The 20532-nt window shown below is 46.0% G+C and overlaps 1 long non-coding RNA gene across 4 annotated transcripts in view; it reads right to left on the bottom strand.

The window, feature by feature from the left end:
• The window catches only part of LOC125392372 (uncharacterized), a 35556-nt gene that overhangs the window by 14431 nt on the left and 593 nt on the right, over window positions 1-20532 (bottom strand). For 2 of the 4 annotated variants that reach the window (XR_015004714.2, XR_015004716.2), the window contains exons 2-3: window positions 5669-5766; window positions 5249-5349 (exon numbers count right to left, since the gene is read on the bottom strand). This is a non-coding gene — a long non-coding RNA (uncharacterized LOC125392372). Of the gene's footprint in view, window positions 1-5248; window positions 5350-5668; window positions 5767-19886; window positions 20225-20532 lie in introns of those variants that run through there. The other 2 variants (XR_015004715.2, XR_015004717.2) reach the window with 2 other exon arrangements.

A 20532-nucleotide genomic window follows, 5' to 3' on the forward strand; every position in this document is an offset into this window, starting at 1 on the left:
ACACTAAAGTGATTGGCCACGCAGTGATTTAAATAATATAGTTTCTGTGTGGTTATTTTGGGAGTCTGGGCAGCTGGGAAATGAACAATTGGCCTCCCCTCTACAAATCAGTGCTCCAACATGGTCGACAATATCCATGTAAAACCTGAGAAAGCTTGGAAAGGAACTCTAGACACAGAAAAACAAAGTTTAGTTGCATTTTTTTTTCTACTGGCAGCATGCTTCAGCTTCCTTAAGAGAGGTTTTCCTGATTCAGTGGTAGCAGAAAAAAAAAGCCATGCAGTTTTAAAATGGCAGCTTCCTGGGCCGTGTTGCTAACACTAACTCTGGCTCTTTCAGGAGGCCGAGCATTCAAATAGGGTTTATGGGCAGTGTGCTGCAAGTTACTTTGTGGCAGCAGGGGCCAACTGGTTATCAGAGTTGAGGTGGTGAGGACGGCTCCCACCAGGGGTGGGGTCACAGAACAAAAGAAAATCCTATTTCCTAATCTCTAAATGCCTGATTTATGCTAGTGAAGGCTTATCACCAACCCTTGTCTCTGGAAGTCTGGGGGACCCCTTGCCTAGGTGCCACATGGAACCAGGGAAGTGTGTGTGTGTGTGTGTGTGTGTGTGTGTGTGTGTGTGTGACAGAGAGAGAGAGAGAGAGAGAGAGAGAGAGAGAGAGAGAGAGAGAGATTAAAAAAAAGTCTTGAGAACAATTTTATCAGTGTTTTTAAAAAATGTACCTTCGGGAAAGAAAGTTTTAAATCTCAACAACTCCCCAGAATGGGGAATCAAGGGGAGAAGGAGGCCATGCTTATTTTTGTTTTTCACTTTTTGAGTTAAATTGGCATGGCGTTTAGTCACTGTGGAGAAGGTGGCAGTGTGGTAAGGAGGGAGCTTCAGAGACTAGGAGAGGAAAGCTCGAAGTATCAGGGAAAGAATACTAAAGAAGGAGGCGAGAGACAAAACAGGAAAAACAAAAGCTGCATTGTTCTGAGTAAGGAAAGTGGGCAGATCCAGCAAACCTTGCAACAGTCTCCTGGTGGCTTGCAGGGACTCCACCATGGGGCAGGAACTCTGTGAAGGAAAAGTCCAGTATCTTATTAAGGGGGTTATTTCTCTGCCTGACCTTTGGAGTCTAAGGCAAGACCACCTTCCCTGCTTATAGTTCTTTGTCTGGGATTGAGGCCTCCCGAGTTTCCCCCTTCCATGTTGACATGTCTGTTGGCATCATCTTTGTTTATGACCTATTTAGGTAGCCATGTTGGTGAGCCTTCCTGGGCCTAGCCTCTGACATTTCCAGAAGACACCACCTCACAGCAAGCTTCCTGTTCCTCTGGTTCTCACAATCCTTTTGGATTCTCTTCTGCAATGCTCTGTGAGCCTCAGGTGTGGAGGTACATGACGTGTGTTGTAGATGCATCGGCTGAGACTAGGCTCCACAGCTCTGCTTTGGATCACGGGTTGTTTTCTGTGATTGCCTTTGTCTGTTGCAAAGAGTTTTCTTTGTGAGGGTCGAGAGCTATACTTACCTGTGGGTGTAAGGATAGATATCTAGAACACAGTAGGAATTACGCTGGTCTAGTAGCGTGGACAAAGAACCCCAGGCATCTAAGAAATGCTGAGAGTGGGAGACAGAGACTTCCCTAGCTGTGGTAGATCAAGAATCAAGCTGGTCGTGAAGGCTGTTAAACTGACCTGAGATTGTTTCAAGGGGTTTTGAGAGCTGGAGACAGAGGGGTTAACTGATGCAAATTAGATAAAGTTCAGCTGTTTTAGTTTTGAGTCCAGAAAGCAGTGGTAGGGTGGCAAAAAGAGGGAAGAGTTGGGAGGCCCACCCCTGTAAGCTCCACTTTCAGAGGTCACCTGTACTGCTTTCCGGGTTTCTTGGGGGGGGGGCACCAATCTCTGTAACTTCTTCACTTTGAAAAGGGTAGAAGCATGGATCCGTCCACGGGGCCAGGATAGAACTTAACAGATGGCAAATATCCAGAACATACGCCAGCAGGTATAACCTTGCAGGGAATGTTAAAGTTAATGAGGACTTTTTTTTTTACATCAAGATTACCATAAGTCAATACAAGGTTAAATATAACGTTGACATAAGGTTAAATGCAATTGAACAACTGGCTGAACCGTGTTCTTGTGGAAGGATAAGGTGACTAATTAGTTCTTTGTTACATCAGACTCCTGCACAAGAAACAAGCACCTGAAAGCTCTGTAAAATAAGTCAGTTAGAGTCACCATCTAATGGACAATTTAGAGGAGAAACAGAATCATACAGCACCATTTTCAAAGGAGTGTCTAGCAAGGTTTCCACTAATCACACTTGGATATCCTGAGTAACTTTCCAAAGCTGTGAATGTGATGATAGAGTATCCCTCAGTAGGTGAGAAGTCCCTGGAACCTTAGACCAAGTGACTCTTGAGACAAGATGGAGTGGGGCTCCCATGAGCCTCTAGTGCGTGAATTACCTTGTCTAGATATTTGACTGTGTTGCCTGCATGGCTTTGTCTGGGCATGGTCTCCTGTCTCTGTCACACACTGTGTCAGAGACAGACAGAGAAAAGTGAGCAGCGAGAAGGATGGAAATAGAGAATGGAAAATAATGACTGTCTGAGAGAGATGGGTGACCCTGCCAGGCCCAATGGATAAGGGAGATGGAGGTCTAACCATGTTGAGGAGGGCTTGGAGCACCCTGCCTGTGACCTCAGATTTTCCCGATTACGTATGTTAGAATTCTGTGGCACGTGGAGAGAGAGAGAGAGAGAGAGAGAGAGAGAGAGAGAGAGAGAGAGAGAGAGAGAAGCTTGACCATTCAGCCGAAGAGGCTTTCTTTTGGGTGTATGTAGCAAGGGGGCAACCTCTCTTCTGGGTGAACGGTCAAGATTGTCAGAGGAAAAAGACGGCAGTGATCCTTTGCAGTGACTGGGGTAAGGTTCAGAAATGGGTGTGGCACACAGCCCACGTAGCCCCCATTTCCCTCCTACAGCCTCTCCTTGGTCATGCCTAGCAGTAAGGGAAGCTAGTAAGCGGTGTCTTTAGCAGGACACCACCTGGAAGAATATGGTGTCTATAACAGTGATGGGAAGGACGGCAGGGACGGCTTGAAGAGCTAATCACTGTAACCTCAGGTTCTCAGCTTGCTGCCCTCTCTCAGCAACCTGATTTACTGGCCTGCGCACCCACAAAACATGTTCATAAAGACTATTTAGCTGTCCAAAAAATCTTAAAAGGAAAGACTGTTTAAAGAATTTGAGGAGAGTAGAGAGACGGCTCAATAGTTCAGAGCATGGTCCTACTCTCCCAGTAGTTTTCCAAAGACCAGCATCCCGTCCCCAGCTCCCACACGATGGCTCGTAGCTCCAGTCGTCTTCCAAAGACCAGCATCCCGTCCCCAGCTCCCACACGATGGCTCACAGCTCCAGTAGTCTTCCAAAGACCAGCATCCCGTCCCCAGCTCCCACACGATGGCTCACAGCTCCAGTAGTCTTCCAAAGACCAGCATCCCATCCCCAGCTCCCACACGATGGCTCACAGCTCTCTGCTGCTCAGGTGTCAAAGGCTCCAACACTCTCTTCTGGCTCTGCCAGCACCAGGCACACACATGGTGTGTTTACGCACATACACATAAAGTAAAGTAAATTAATCTTTGAAAGAAGAATGAGTAATATATACGTTTAATATAGCATAGAGCAAAAGAAGATATGAATAGCTGTGTCCTGAGATTTTTTTAATCCACTTTTTATTTGACAATCTCGCCCCTTCCCTGAGCCCAGAAACATGGCTATAGTACCTAATATTACTTTACTCTTAACTTCTCTCTCTGCATTTTCAGAGGAAAGCCAGGTGCACAAAAACTACCCGAAAGAATCCTCACCATCAGTTTCCCGGAGCAGCCTGTCTCTGGATGTAAGGACTAAACCACTTGAACATTCTAGTCCATTTTGTCTGAGGATTATGTGGTAGAAGTCAGTATTGTGTAGTTTGGGGGGTGGGGCTCGGCTGATTAAGCGCTTGCCTTGGAAGCATGACTACCTGAGTTCAATCCTCAGACCCCATATGAGAAATGCTGTACCCATGCATCTAATCCTAGCCCAGTCAGGGGTGGGGTGAGGGTGGAGACAGATGGGATTCTCTCAGCCTAGCCTACTCAGTAGCTCCCAGGCTAGTGAGAGACCTTGTTTTAAAAACCAAAAGGAACAGGTCCTAAGGAATAACAGCCGAGGCTGTCTTCTGGCCTTCATAGGCCCATGTGTGCACGCGCGCGCACACACACACACGTATTTCACACATGCACACATGTCCTTCACATATGCACACACATGCTTCACACATGCATACACATGCCCTTCACCCATGCACACATTCATACTTCACCCATGCACACACACAGGTACTTCACACAAGCACACACACATTCACACACACACACACACACACACACACAAAAATTACAAAAGAAAAATAAAGCAAGAGGGTCCTGGTACATTCTGAACATTTCACTGATCCCGAGTGACTTTGGAACTGACCATTGAAATCTGCTTTAACCTACCGGTCAGGGTGCTCTGGTCCCTGCCTCAGCAGAGACCATACCTTAATCCCACCTCCACCATCTTGACATACAGGATTGCCAGAATTTATTAATTCACTCAAATCAGTTTCCCTTCAGCTGCACTGCCTCCAACATTCCGTACAAACCATATCTATATTTCTAGCAGAATGTAAGATGGGTCAAGAATCTCCTTCTTGAGCTGGGATTAATAAATAAAACGAATGGCTGAGACTGATTACCATTTTATATGGCAAAGCACAGAACTCAAGATGGATCGTGTAGTCTGCAGCTCTGTGACATATATTAAATTCCAGACATGAGATAAATAATTCATGCAAATAGTCAAGAGCACACATCCAAGAATAAAGTTGTGGAATAAATGACAAACCTCATGAACGCTGATTTATGATATGCTCTTCATATATCTCTAATTATCATCTGAGAGTGTGCTGTTGCTTAAGAAAACTCTCCATAATTTTAAGTAGCGACGTGGGTGTGTATGTGTGTGTGCAGGTGCATGTACACATGTGTGTGCATGCCTATGGGTGCTAGAAACTAACATATGATGCCTGCTTCAATTACCTTCTACCTTGTGTTCTCATTAAAGTTGGAACGTGGTAATTCTGGTAGACTGTCTGGCCAGCAAGCCCCAAGGATCTTCCTGTCTCCCCACCAGCAGCATTGGAATTCCCAGTGTAAGCCACTATACCTGATTTACTATTTCTGTAGGTTCTGGGGCATTGAATTCAGGTTCTAATGCTTGTATGGCCGGCACTTCACCAACTGAGCCATCTTCCCAGACCTGAGAAACTTAAAAATAAATAAATAAATAAATAAATAAATAAATAAATAAATAAATAACAAAAACTAAATATCCAGAACTCTAAAGAAGACATGTATATATTTTTCTCACATGACTATAAGGCGAACCTTCAGATTAAAGGTTAAAGTCCCTCCAATAATTTAACTAAAGGAAGGGTAAAACTGTCACAAAGGATATGAGAGACAGATTCATATTCTTTCATTTTCTACTGAGTGGATCTCTGAAGGTAAAATATAGAGGAAATTTTGATATTTAAACTTCATGCATAGTTAAATTAGTAGGGCTCAAAGTAACGTAGCCACTCACCACCGGGTTTTTAGTCGCAAGGCAGATAGGGTTAAAATCTTCTTCCACAGCTTAGAATAGACAAAGTCATGATACCAGCGAGATCCCGTCCGGAAGACCTGCAAATGGGCAAGGGTGTGATTGCTTCTCGGCGTCCTCAGTGAAGAACTTCACCTGTAGCCTTGCTTGAGGGATGAGAGGGGGTTGGACCCCATGACCAGATGGCACTGACCTCTGTCCCAGAGATGCAAAGATAAGCCATTCTCTAGCCTCAAAAGGGTACCTCACAGAGTACTTGAGTGTTGGTACTGGTCACTCAACAGGGAGCACACAATGCTTTCGTCAGTTAAGTTCTGCCTGGGAGACTATAGGAAAGCAGACTAGGTTTCTCTGGAATGTTCTTAGAATACTTTACAAGATTATGACTTTGTTGTGACAGTTGTAAGTAGTTAATTTGATATTTTAATCACTAGATAACAATCATCATCATCAATCTTGTGATGTTTCTAGTCTAAAGCAGCCAAGCTGCCTGGTGACAGAGCCTCCATCCAGCCCCTGCGCTCTCCCTACCCTGCTGAGCCTGAAGAAGCAGGGACTTAACACTTGGGTTCTTCTATATGTTAAATTTGTTTTCACGGCATCAAAGGTCAACTCATCTTTATCAGGGATGATGACTGAACCTTTAGAAATCCATGATTTTTGTTGAGGGGTTAGAACAGTTGTCAAATATTGCCAACAGCGACCTGTCTGACACTGTGGTATGAGGTTTCCTGGCATACTAGGAGCCACATGACCTCGGATGACACCATTAAATCCAGAACCAAGTCTCCATTTGACACGTGTCTGAGGTTAGGGATGAAAGAATGAGGAATGTTTAAACCAAGCAATGGCTTTGCCACCGGGCCTTTAGATGAAGTTGCTGGATACTTCTGAGTCCACACATGCAGGTTTGAAACTCCAGCATTTGGGGTGAGGCTGTGGCATAGAAACCTTAGAAGGAGTCACGCGTTGTAGCTCTGGACGCCCTTTTCCCCCATCATATCTGAACGCTTGCCCTTCAGTGTCTTGCACTTTCCTTGGGTCTGTGTGCTTGCTCATTCCATTGATCTGTCTGCTTTATGTTTTCTCCTGTCATCTTTCCATTACTCCTTCTTTACTTCCTTCCTTCCATTCATCCATCCCTCCCTCTCTCCCTCCCTTCCCTCCTTTCTTTCTTTCTCCCCTTCCTTCCTTCCCTCCCTCCTTCCTTCTCTCTCCCTCCCTTTCTCTCTTCCTCCCTCGCTCTCTCCCTTCTTTCCTTCCATCCTTCTTTCCCAGAATGACTTGTGCTTCTAGGCTGCTAATGTCTCTAGGCCCCAGCCTAGACTATAAGGAGAAAGCAAACTCAGGTAACTAACCCCTCACTGCATCCATCTTAGACTCGCTGCTCTCTAACTTTCAGAGTCTAAGTTTGTTCCGTGGATCAGCACCAGAGTTCTGAGCTGTGCTTAAGGAAAAGCACATCTCCATCATTTCCCCAGAATGGCCGCCCTCCTGTCTTTTCTTCCTCAGTCATCAAGGTAAATACATACATTAGAACGTTTCTGCCCCTAGGTCTGCAAGCTCCCTGATGAGCACGTTCACAGTTCACACCAGCACCGTCCCCGGAATCCCTTCGCTGCTCCAGATAGAATCTTATACCCAGAAAACACTCATTTCCATTCTCCCCTACTGTAGGGGAGACTCGTGCAGCACTTCTAGGCCTGGGATTGACTAATTTTACTTCGGACAGTGTGGTCAAGGTTCGCCAGTCGCTGTGCATTGCCTGTCCTTCAAGCACAACAGCTGTCCTCTTCATTCCATCTGCTGTGGGATGCTGCTTGTGAGAGACTGTGGTGATCAGGCCTGCTGATGCTTCCTCAGAGACGGAGGTGTCAGGGAGGGTTGTCTGACCACCCCCTAAAATCCCAGGCCCTCCTTCCAGCCATCTGAATGCAATTCTGTTCTACGTGTATGTGGCCTTGGGATCTTGAAGGTGCAGAATACAGGCTGGGAAAGGCTAATGGGGGGGGGGGACGGGCAGCACCTATGCAGCTATGGAGAAGACATCGTGATGGATAAAGACTTTCTGATGCATCTGCTTTGGGGGGTACCCCCTGAGTTCTGTAAGCAACCTCTCACGCTCTGTAAATAAGGCCGATAGCTTTATTGGTTTCCATAGTGAACTTTGTTCAGAGAGTACTCTGGGTTGTCATGGGAACCTTACGGGAAGACACAGGTGTTGCTTACCTCTCCTCAGGGAAAGAATCCCATCATACTCATATCCCAGTGTATACGAAAATCTGCTTCTTCTTATCGGCTGGATAATAGTTGCTTCATAGAGATACACCGTACCCCACTCTGCGTACTTGGTTTTCAGCCGATGGGCACTCGACTGTTTCCTTGCTTGCCTTTTCATGGGCCAGTGCTGCAGTTTTGGTGAGAATGGGAGTGGTCACATGAGATGGAACGTGGGCATGTGAGGAGGGAGTGGACATACGGATGTCTTAATGGGTTTGCCTCTCTGTTGTTTCCTTGGTTCTACTAAAGGCGGCAGAAAAAGAAGACCTTAACCCTTCGGTGCAAGTCCTGGCATCTGAACCCATCTACACCTACTTTTCCTTCAGGACGCCAGAGACAGGCATTCTTTAAGTCTGGCAGACTGGTGCACGGAGACTTCCGGAACCTTCCAGCATGGATGTATCCACAATGTAGTCTGCTATTTTTAAATGTCAAAAAGAAAAGGAGAAAAGAAAGAAAGGAAAAGTAGTCTTGAGAGTCTGGGTGCATCCCTGCTCCCCGAGGCCTCATCAGTCCCTGTCAGTGTAGCCTGTGCAGACTGCTCTGAGCTGTCACCGAGCCTCAGGGAGCCAGTCAACCAAACCTGTAAGCAAATAAACTGGGAACCCTGCAAGCCACTGTGGGCAGGTGCTTTTCCATTGCTGAACGCTCTTCCGGAAGACATGGTTAGTGCACTAACTCCTGTGTTAAGACTGTGAGACTGTGGAGCTTCGGGGTTTGAACAGAGGTTTGCTGGTGGGAACTCTGACTCTATAGGGGCAAGCCTGCAATCTGCACCCTGGCATACCCCGTGCTCCGGGAAGGTAGAGTTGATTCAATAGGATGTGCATACATCTACTAAAAAATAACAGCCCACTTCCGTAAATATCCTCAGAATTGTATTGTGATTTGTCTGACTCTTTCTCTTCTTCTCTCCTCTCCTCCTCTCCCCTCCCCTCCCTTCTCCTCCCCTCCTCTCCTTCTCCCCCACCCTACACCAGACTGCCCTCAAGCTCACAGAGCTCCACCTACCTCTGCCTGCCTTGCTGGTGCTGGGATTAAAGGCATGTACTCTACCACCCTCACCACCCAGCTCTGATTTGACCCTTAAATGACCCCAAAGGCATGTGCTGGTTCTCCAGTCTGTGGCCTATAGGAAGGGGGATAGAACCTTCAGGAGGTGGGGCCTGAAAGAAGGAAGTGAGGTCACAGGTGCATATACTTGACAAAGATGTGAGCTCCTAATGGTCGTTCTCTCTCTCTCTCTCTCTCTCTCTCTCTCTCTGCCTCCGGGCTGCTGCGAAGAGAGGGGCACTGTCCCGCCATGAGTTCTCTACCACCTTCTGCTCTGCCTTAGCTAGAAAGAAGCACAGCCAGCTAACAGTGGCCATGAATGAAAGCAGAATTTTTTTTCCTTTTCAGCAGGCCACTTTGGATATTTTGCATGGTAACAGGAAGCTAACAGACGTGGTGAGACAATAACCCAAGTGCCTCCCCTGAGTTTAGATTTTGAAGTCTCACAACCATCGTAGCCTCCAATTAATTCAGGACATATATATTTTAGAGCAAGGCTGTTGTTCTGACTTCACAAACAAGCCTCTGGGTGCCCAGATTTGCAGACTGGCTTTAGTTTCCTGTGCGTCAGCTCTGCTCATGACAGGCATGAGACTTTGCATTGTGGGGTCCTGAAATCAGAAGATAAGTCTTTATTTTACTCAATTCTGGAGATTAGACCAATGAAGAAAAGTCATTGGTCCCATTCCAAACACATAAAATGCTAGCTATATAAAATATAACTATATCAAAGTCAGGGCTGGCAAGACGGCTCAAAGGGGGCTTGCTTTCAAGCCTGTTCGATTCTCAGGAACCACATGGTAGAGAGAATTGACTCTCCCTGCTTGTTTCTGTGACTGTGGTATGTGAATGTATGCATGCGTGAACACGTATGCACACACACACACACACACACAAATTAAAGTCAAGAATGGAAGCTAGAAGAAAAATCTGGAGTGGATGAAGTGCACAGGGTGACAGGATCCCAGTCTTAAGTCCAGGGCCATGTCTGAATACAGGCTGAGCTCCCCAGTCAACAGGCACAAGACCACTCCATGACTCTGCAGGATTTTCATTGCTCAGAACTATGATTAAAACCTATGAATAGGGCTGCAGCTTGCCTGAGTCTGTTCCAAGGCCTATATTTAATGGCATCATGGTTTGCCCTCAAAACTGTCCAGATTTAGGTGATTAATTATATGGTCTGGGGTTTTTATTTCCAAACTAATGAAATATAAAGCTATTTGGGAGACAAGATGGCCAATATTATATAGTTTCCCGTTTGGAAGTCCCCACACCCGTTCATTTTAGGAATGACAGTATGGAATTCCCCATATCCACGAGTGAAATTCCACCTGTTTTCTGGGTCGGAAGGTGGAACCAGACGGCTTGATTTCGCCTTTTGGTTTCTCTAGAAGACAGCTGGGAAATGATTGCTGCATAGGAACAGCAGTGACTGCCTGTCGAGAGAGAGGTATCCTTCTGAACTTGCAGCCTAGCTGCAGGAAATGCTCCAACCCTTCTAGAGGGCTTGCGCCAGGCTGAGCGGGGAGATGCGGGGCAGCCCAAGCCTGCCTTTGCACGACCCAGTGTGGCCTGCGGCTGCCGTCCTATGCTTGATTATTGAGCCTAAAAAGTGAGAATGTAATCCATTATTACAGAAACAACAAACTATCTCCCCTCGGGGCATCTGGCAGGACCTTGAACATTGGAAGACTCCAGAAGTCATTGTCATAAGCTAGATGCAATTAGATGCTGAGTAATGGCTGGGTCTTAATATATAATTAGTGCTGGCAAAATAACAGGAGAAAGTCATTTATTTCTAATGTGAACGCAATAGGAGGTCGTGAGAACACATTATAGCAGAATCACTCAGTCTTTGTCAGAAGTCACAGAATCTCCCTGATGTCAACATTGAGAATATGGCTGGCCGGCATGAGGGCTGTCAAGCACTGGATCCCCTCATGAAGGGAACTCTCTGGAGCAAAGAGAGATACCACCTCCATGATGAGACGAGCTACCACCGCTCTGCTCGGATGTTCTGAAAATCAGCATCTCTGACCTTTTTCTGTGTTGTCGTCCACTGAAGATTTATCTGCAGTAGAGTCCAAAGGGCTTGCTCCAGGCAGGCTTCTCCACTCCCTCATTCAAGTGTCTAGTACTCTGTATTCAAGCTCTAAGCTGCTAAAAGCAAATAGACCAGGCTGTCCCATGAACTTGGAAAGATATAACATTTTCTATGCCAAGGAATACATGTGTTACAAACATAGGTCCTCCAAAGTAAATCTTAAAAAATTCAAAAGGGCCTACAAAAAGATAAAAATGATTGTGTGTGTTTTACTCCATGGCTTCAGTGCCAAGAATCTCTTTTCTCTACTTTTTTTCCCAAATACATTTGAAAATAAGTTGGGCATATGGGTACGCAGAAGCATCATGTTCTGAGTAGGTAGAAATGCCGTTTTAGCATGCTCAACTGTGCCTCTAAAAACTTCTGTACAGAAGCAGATCACTGTGTAATCCATGAGCATCATGCCAAGGCCCCAACTAGGCAGCCTCTGTGGACTGACACAGAGGCAGCCTCCTCCCTGTCTCCCCTGGCTGTTGTCCTCTGTGGACTGACACAGAGGCAGCCTCCTCCCTGTCTCCCCGGCTGTTGTCCTCTGCTCCTCCTGCCTGAGGCCCCAGCAGCCAAGCCCCATAAACACCTAGGACGGGGTGAACGGGCTGCCTGTGCCTCTTCAAGCCCTGGAATCACACATCCTTGACTTCTAACCACAACAATGAACAGGAAGAGCTCATGAATTGCTGACGGGATCCCAACTATCAAGGACATACTTGAGAGTTTTATAAATTAGCCTATTGCTTTTTATCCTTGATGATTAATTTTTAAAACTCGATTTTGCCTTGATGATGTTTTATTACTGTTGGTGTACTTTTACCCAATCAGAACAATCTTACTGGTTTTATTGAAGCAGAAGTTAGTGTGAGTCTTTAATGAATAATGTCATCTTATGTCTCATGGCAATGAAATTGTTTAATTAGGAAGAACAAAGACTTTAATATTCCCTTATCATTATCCCTCAGTATGCGTCGAATTATTAACTATTGGACCTGTTCGAGTTTTTCTTATTTTTGAAGCTGCTGCTTGAATTGCCCACTGGCGCTCATGTAAAAGATAATCAGAGAATTACGGCTTGGGATTAGATAGAATTTCCAAGAATTTGAGAAATGTCCCTCAATATACTTTTGCCGCTCTGTAACTATGCATTTATTAGAACTGGCATTCTCAACAGTGACAGTTATAAAATCAAAACGTCAGTCACTCCGAAAAGCAGCAAAGACGGTCTGCATCCTGCCTCGTCATTCGGCCAAGCATTAGCTCTCTGTAAAAATAAACAAGCCATCTAGCTCAGTAGCATGCAAATTCACTTTCATCCTTGCTAAATGCTAAAACTAAGTGCCTACCAAAGAATAATTTTAAGTTAATTTCTTAGGACTTACTCTATGTTTGATTTGTAATCCCACTTTACCTATTCAAACACACACCCTCCCCCCATACACACACAGCCAGGGCCCTAGAGGGAGCTCAATGTTCCAGAAAGTCAGCTACTTGGTGACCGCAGATCATAAAGAGCTGACCTCCCCCCAGACACCTTGTGGTTTCAAAAGGAGATAACAGACCCTACAGTTTCACAGAAAGCTATCTAAGGAAACAGCCAACTCGCCATGCTGCCCCTAGGAAAATCCCTTCTCCTCTCCCCTTCACTACATGCTTGAAGCATGTCACGTGTTCTCTTGAGCTCCTGTCCTGTGCCCTGGTAACTCTGTGATGGTAACCTAAAGTCCCATCTTCTATTTCTTCCCACAAACTTAATTCTTTCGAACTCTTACACCTTGCGGGTCTCAGAAGGCCCAATACAGGGCAGCTGTCTGCAGTGTCGTGGCTTGGCTTGCTCCACCCTGTACAGAACAGCAGCTTCTCCTTGGCTACTCCCAAGATGGCTGCAAACGTCAAGGTATGGAATGATTCGGCACAAGCAGCAGCAGCAGCAATCAGTGGGTTTTTGAAATAAAAGACAGACTAATTCTTAATATTATTTATTTTTGACTATGGGGCAGACTACCAGGAAGCTTGTGTGAAGGTCAAAGGTCAACTCATGGTAGCCAGTTCCTCCAGCAGAACCACACCTACTCCAAGGAGACCACATCTTCATTAGTGCCACTCCCCCTGGGGGACATTTTCTTTAAAATCACTCCAGGGTCATTAAATGTGAGCAGTACATTGTACCTCCAATAATAAAAGATGTGTCTACATGTGTACTATTGCTTAGATTTTAAAGTATTCTTAATATAGGTATAGAAACTAACAGTAGGAAAATCCTTACAGCCACATTTAACCAGAAAACACACAACGGGAAACAAACCTGTGATGTACAAGTTCTCAATATAGTTTCTCTTCCGTTACCTGAGTTTTTTTTCCCTAAAATACTTATCTCTTAACTTGTTACTCCTCAGTTTCATTTTGCTGTCGAGACTTTTCTATAACAAGGTACAAAAGGCATTCTAAGGGAAACATTTTAAATGGAGTTATTTATGCAAAAAGATTGTCCTTATATTTCTTAGTCTATTGACATGCTTTTCAGACTGGCTCTTTTTATTTGTGTGTGATGCGCATCAGAACAGCTGCCGGTAATAATAACCACAGGCAGCTTTCTCTGGCCTGTCTTCACCTGGGCTGCTCTTCCACTTTCTACTGTGTGGAAGTTTGAGACCTTTCTATTCAAGGCCCTCAAGTTCACTGCTTCTTCCAAGAATTCTCTTATGACGCCCATGTATAAGTCACTGTTTTGAATAATGCCTTCATCTGAAAGGCAGCCTTGCGCTCTTCTTTGCCTTCTAAATGTTTTTGAGTATGCATGTACATTTGTGTGTAGGTGCATGTGTCTGCAAGTTCATGTGCCCATGTGCACGCACACACATGTGGAGACCACAGACAACAGAAATGTAGTTTCTCAGACAATTTTACCATCCCCCCCACTGTTTTTCCCAGGCAGAATCACTCTGTGGACTGGAATCCATCAAGCTATGTGGCCAATGTGTAGGGAAATGTGTTACAGTAATGTTGCAGGGATATCCCGACTTATTGGGAAGCCAGGATATACTTAGAGCCACAATAGGACAGCTCTGGGTCGGGTAGAGCCACAATAAGCTGAGGCTGGAGCTGCAATAGGAGAGCTCAGCCCTGGAGGAAAGGTGTCCTGACTATCGGAAAGCCAGGCTACCTGAAGCTGGGGTGCATGGGGGATGGTCTCTCCCCAGGATATAGGGATCCTGCTCCTCTCCTGGAGAGCCGCCACAGCTGAGTTCTGCTCCGTTCCCTTACAGGAGCGTCCTAGCAGAGCTATCTGCTTCTTTTCCAGCTCAAGATGTTTCTTGTGCTAACACTCTGCCAAGGGAAGCCCCTGCAGAAATGTAGCAATCTCCTCTGGCTCTGATGAAAAGCTGTCATCGCTGCCCCCCTTCCACCTGCCGGCTGGCCTTGCTCAGCGACTCTTAAGGAGCATCCTAGCCAGGTTGGGAGAATGAAGGTCATTACCCAAGACTCTTTTGAGAAAGAGATTTATTTGGGAAGAAGCAATGCAGGAGAGTGGCTGCCTCTGCCAGGGAGAGATTAATTGCTGCTCTCAACTGAACGGGTGGAGAGGCTTATATAGGGCTTCTTAGGGGCGGAGTTTTCCCAGGGAGAAGGGGGATTGGTTAGTTCTTCCCTGCTCAGGGATTGGTCAGTTTAGCTGGTCAGGGGAACGAATGACTCAGACTTCATGGCCAAATTGTATTTCTTTCACTGATCCTTTTTAGCTTTTTGACTCTAATCTTAGAACCATGGCATATTTCTTTCACTGGCTCTGATTCTAGGGACAAACGTGTGTTTTTTGACTCTAGTTCCAGAGCAAGGGCACAAGTCTTTAGTTCTGAGTTCAGGGATAAAAGTGTTTCTTTCCTGGCTCAGGTCTCAGACCTAGGGTGTATTTCTTTCTCGGACTCTGGGTTCAGAGTCAGGGTGCTCAGTGGTTGGTTGGTTTCCTGCCACAGTTGTCCCTTTTACACTACACAGTGAGCTCCAGGAACCACATGTTCCTGACTCCTCAACACTGGTTTCACATGTGTGTAACATTACACGATCTGGAGTAGATCTGCATGTTTAAGGAACAGTTACTTTAGTGTGTTAGATTTTTTCTTTGTTTCCTATCCTTGATGAGCATTCTGCTTCCCTTGCTTCCATCCTCCCTCGTGACTCATCCCAGTCCTGTGCCACTTCCTTCAGAACAGGGCTCTATATTAACACTCCCTAATCATGTGCTAGCCCACTTCCCCTTCTCCATTTTTCTTGAACTTCATAAATACATATACAAATTACACATACCATTATCAGGCCCTGGAAACTATTACTGCAATTTTAATTCTTTAGCTGTTATAGGACATTTTATTGTTTATTTATATTGTCTTACGCACCCCTTCTAATCTGATGTTCTCTTATTTGGATTAATCACAGATATTCTGAATGTAATTGACAGTATGTTTATAATTCCTGCTAGACTAAAGCTCTTTTGGTCAACTGTTTATCCCTAGAACACAGAAAACCACAGCAAATACCTAATTAATATAAAGCCGTTGCACTGCACGGAGAATGTTTACAAGATGAGAATTCCCTCCAACACTTGCTGCTTCCTAAGCACCTCTCGGTGATGTCACACACGAGGTGCTTGCTTGCTTGTTCCTGGATCCCAGACATCCCCAGCCTGGTGGTCTTTCTGTACTGACAAGAACAGAGGCAGGTATCTTATCCTGGATAACCAGGGGAGGCAGACACTCTGCTCTTAAAGGTCAGTCCTGCCTGGCTCCGCCCAGCTTCTTTGGCAATGGCGGAGGGAGACTGCTAGACAGGTCTGCCCGTCCCTATGCCGTGTTTGTGAATGAAACTGAAGCTCTGTGTCCCTCAGAACCTTGAGCTCCTGAGCTTTGCCAGGCTCTTCCTTCTCGCCCGTATCCATCAAGCCTTCTCTTTCAGAAATGATCTCCTCAAAGTTGCCTTCTTGACACATGTTTTTTTTCACCCAGTAGATTTCTTCCACAGACTCATGGCACACTGTGTCTGCAGTCCAGCTTTTTCATTTCAGAAGCACCACAGTATGTTCAGACTTCATAGGACAATGTTTATTTTTCTCCACTTCATGCCTGTAGATTTGTCTCAACTGTGGGAGTAGCCCCAGGCCTACAAGGTTCCCTGTTTCCTCCATTATCTCCAGCAGCATGGCCGGAAGCTCAGTGTCCTTGCATGTTCTTCAGGTTCTCCTTGTTATGATTCCCAAGACAGCAGGCTTTACAGCAGGGAACAAAAGCAAAGGTTTAATGACCTGGAAGCGCTAGTGAGGTCACAAATGTCCGTTACAAACTTGTCCCCATTAAATTCTGTGCATATTTGCTTTCTGCCGAACTTACGAAGTCAGAAAATATGGTACATTTGCTATTTCATTCCACCCTTTCCAACATTCTTTACAGAAATAAAAGATCTGGGTTTCCATGGTAACACAAGTGTGACAGTTGGGGGTGTCTGGATGTAGGTGAGCTATCTCCCTTCAGATCCAGTGGGGAGAAGAGAAATTAAGTTTTCATTTTTTTTTCTTTTTTTTTTCTCCCAGCAACGCACTTCTGAAGCTGAAGGGACCCTGCGGTGCCAGTGTTCAGTCCTAGGTCTCCTGCCACGCAGGTTTACCCTCCTGAGGCGGAACAGAATTTCCTCTCACCATGTTTTCTTTTGTCTGTTCCATAAACACATAGGTGAAGTCTTAAGCTTTTGAAACTGCTGTTGCAATAGGGCTTACATGGACATAGAAGGGAATGTGATCACGATCAGGGTACTGGGGGGTTGAACTAAGGCCTGTTGCTCTGCATGCTAAACACATGTCCTCCCACAGAGTCCTGTTCTCAACCCTTTTAAGTCTTAGTGCATAGTGATAGTTTGTCTGTATTTTAACAAATAAAGCTTGCCTGAAGATCAGAGTGCACAACTAAGCCACTAGAGGCCAGAGAGTGGTGGCTCACACCTTTGATCCCAGGAGACAGAGGCAGACGAATCTCTGTTAGTTCAAGGCCACCCTGGTCTACATGAAATTAATCCGATCTATAAGAGAAACAACGCTCACACAACGGTCATCCCAGCACTTTGGATCCCACGCCTTTAATCCCAGGACTATGAAGGTGGAGACAGGAGAGATATGGCTGGGCAGAGAGAGGAATATAAGGTGGGACGAGACAGAAGCTCACTGTAGTCTGAGGTTGCAGTCTGTAACATGAGGGCCAGCTTGTTGGGGTTTCTGTCCCACCCGGTACCCCACAACCGGCAAATCCCAAAGAAATAACAGAGTCTACATTAGGTTATAAACTGATTGGCCCATTAGCTCAGTCTTCGTATTAACTAATTCTACATCTTACGGTAATCCATAATTCTTGTCTATGTTAGCCACGTGGCTTGGTACCTTTTTCAGTTGTCAGCTCACATGTTGCCGATTAGGTGGTCTGCGCAGAAGTGGCGGAGGGAGTTTCCTCCTCCCTAGCCTTATCCTATTCTCATTGCCCCGCCTCTACTTCCTGTCTGGTTGACCTGCCTATACTTCCTGCCTGGCCAATCAGTGTTTTATTAAAATACATGATTGACAGAATACAGATAATTCTCCCGCACCAGCAGTCTGAGGACAGGATCGACCTTTGGGTCTGAGGATTCGGTAGCGGGGAGTGATTGTCTGCTCTCCTTCTCTGGCCCTTCAACTGTCATCCCCTAATGTCTGACTCTGGGTTTTTATTATTAAGAACAATTAGAATTCATCCTAAATTAGTGTACGAATAAGCCCTTAGTAAGTCCCCCATCCTGGCCTTGGACTTACCACGTAGCCTAGGCAAGCCTTGGGTTTTTGAACTTTGGCTTTCAGAAATCCTAGTAACTGGAATTAGTGCCATGCACCGCCATACTCCACCCTGACACCCTTCCTAAGATAGCGACCCACCTTTCAACCAGTGTTCCACACGCCATTACAAGTCAGGACCGTGCTCACGACCAAAATGAAACACCGGGGAGATGAGCCCGAGAAGCGTCTCTTCCCAACCACGCTAGGTGATGGGACTAGGCATCTACTCAAGATTTGATCATCTTTATCGTATTTACCTTAATTCACAGTCTCACAACTCTGGAGGGAATCAGGAATCAGAAAGAGACTCGCTTAAGGTTATCTCCTGGATCCCGAATCCTAATATGAGTCCATACCCCAGATCACTGGCCCAGTGTAGATTTTCAGCTCCACCATATTGCACGGCACTGGACGGACAGACTCTGTGATAGCTACTTTCTTTCAGTTGCCCACTAGACTAGATTGAAGAGTGCCTATGACATACTGAGGCACACTTTTGGGCATGTCCGTGAGGGCTCTTCCATAGAGGATTAACCGAGGGCAGGGAAGACCAACCTTGACTGTATTTGCCACCGTCTTGCTTGCTGGGGAACTGGACTGATTAAAAAGGGAAAGAGGCTTGAGACCCAGAACTCCACTCTCTGCTTCCAGACCTCCAGAGATAGAAGTAAGTGGCCTCCCACTCCGGCCACAGGAAGCCATTCCAACCATAAGACTCTATCTCGTGAGCCATGGTTGAAAATAAGCTCTTCCTCTTTTAAGTTGCTCTGGTCAAGTATTGGTCACAGCAGTGAGAAAAGCAACCAATACAGGCTGTTACATCCACAAAGAAAATCTGACACTTCTTGGCTCTATTTAATCTCCAATACACCTGGAAATGTTAGCACCCGAACACACAGTCTGAATTGCACCAGAGCATTCTGCCTTTCCTCAGAAGACACAGCTGCTACTGAGCTGAAGTAATCCCAAGCAAGCAGCCAGTCTTACAGAAAACTGGGCTTCTAAAATCCAGCCACAGCCTCCTGAAACATCGCCGTCAAAGTCATCAGATACGAAGCACCTGGGCACACTCCCTCAATTTTAGTCACTGCTGTACATGACTAGCTTAAGGCAAGGAGACCCTCTTCAATTTCTACTCCCATAGAACGTCCTGATGCTGCCTCAGAATTTTTCTTCACTGCCTTATTCTCTGACTAAGATTGAACTTCTTAAATCTTCATAGTACATGACTGAGAAGTAATGACCGACCTATTCAGGCAGAAATGACTGAGCTACATCAGCAGCCCACTGTATTCATGCGTTCAACCCGCAGTTCAAAAGTATTGGAGGACGGCGTTCTGTACTGAGATAGGTTTGTTTTCTGATTCATTTCCCCCTCCCAAATACTATACAATAACCATGTGCCTAACATTTGCAATACACTGGGTACTGCAAGGAATCTAGAAATAATTGGTATCTAGGAGGATGTGCAGGCTAAACCCAAATGCGGCATTTCACATAACGGAATTGAGCATCTGCAGGGTTTTGGTTTCAGAGGTGTCCTGGAACCAAGCACCATAGATGTGAAGGAAAGAGAGGAGACAGTAGTTTACATTCTCAACTTGACAGAACACTTGCTCTAAATTGTTTTAAATGAACAATTGTAGTTAAACTGGAGCTAAGTAATTCAAGCATACGGAATCCTTTTTAAATGTTCAGAAACAACACGCAGTCGGGGACTCCTTTATTAAAATACATATTTGTACTCTGACAAGTGACAGAAAAGATGGCAAACAAATGCTCGGCTGGTAGAGGAACTCAGACCCATAGCCACTCTACAGTGACCTTGTGGGAAATCGGAGCGGTGGGAAGGTATACCGAGATCTGGCAGAACCAGGAAAATAAAGCACTCTCAAGAAACACGTGAGGTAGCCATGGCCAGGGGGTCGTCATTTCAAGGACATAGTTTAATGAAGATAAATGCAAAGTCAGTTATTGCAGGTTGAAGGGTGTAACTTCTCAAACGTCTCAGACATCGCTGCTGTGGCTGGAGGGTGTGACTGAGATTCAGGGGCCAGAGGCACGCTGTTTGAAAACGGAGTGAGAAAACACATGCTTTTTTGGGAGGCACCTATGGTGGATCACAGCAAATGATGCGCGCTGGACGCCTCCCAAGGGACAGGAAAACTTCTCACCCTCAAGACAAAAGTCCCCGTCCTCTCGATTCTGCCCACGATCCAGCCCGTATCCTTGGCTACATCCATGCCCATCTCCAGGCAGAATGCTACGGAGGCGACATTAAGACACAATCCATCCCCTACGCTGCCAACGCAGCCCGCCCCTTTGCCAGACTCGCCTGCCCTGCCCGCCCCGCCCCCGCAGCCGGCACGGCCTCCATTCCCCAGACTTGCCGGGCGACGCACCGGCAGAGTTTTGATTGGCTCGGCCTAGCCTCCGTCATTTCTCTGCTGACCTGCGATTGGCTACTAGAGCGTGCGCAAGCGCAAACGCCCAGACCCGCCGTGATTCGGAGGGGGGCGTTGGCTCCGTCTAGGACTGGGTTCTCTCCTGATTGGCTAACGAGACGAGACG

The sequence above is a fragment of the Myodes glareolus genome, chromosome 12, assembly GCF_982192425.1.
Source record: "Myodes glareolus chromosome 12, mMyoGla1.1, whole genome shotgun sequence".
NCBI classification, from domain to species: domain Eukaryota; kingdom Metazoa; phylum Chordata; class Mammalia; order Rodentia; family Cricetidae; genus Myodes; species Myodes glareolus.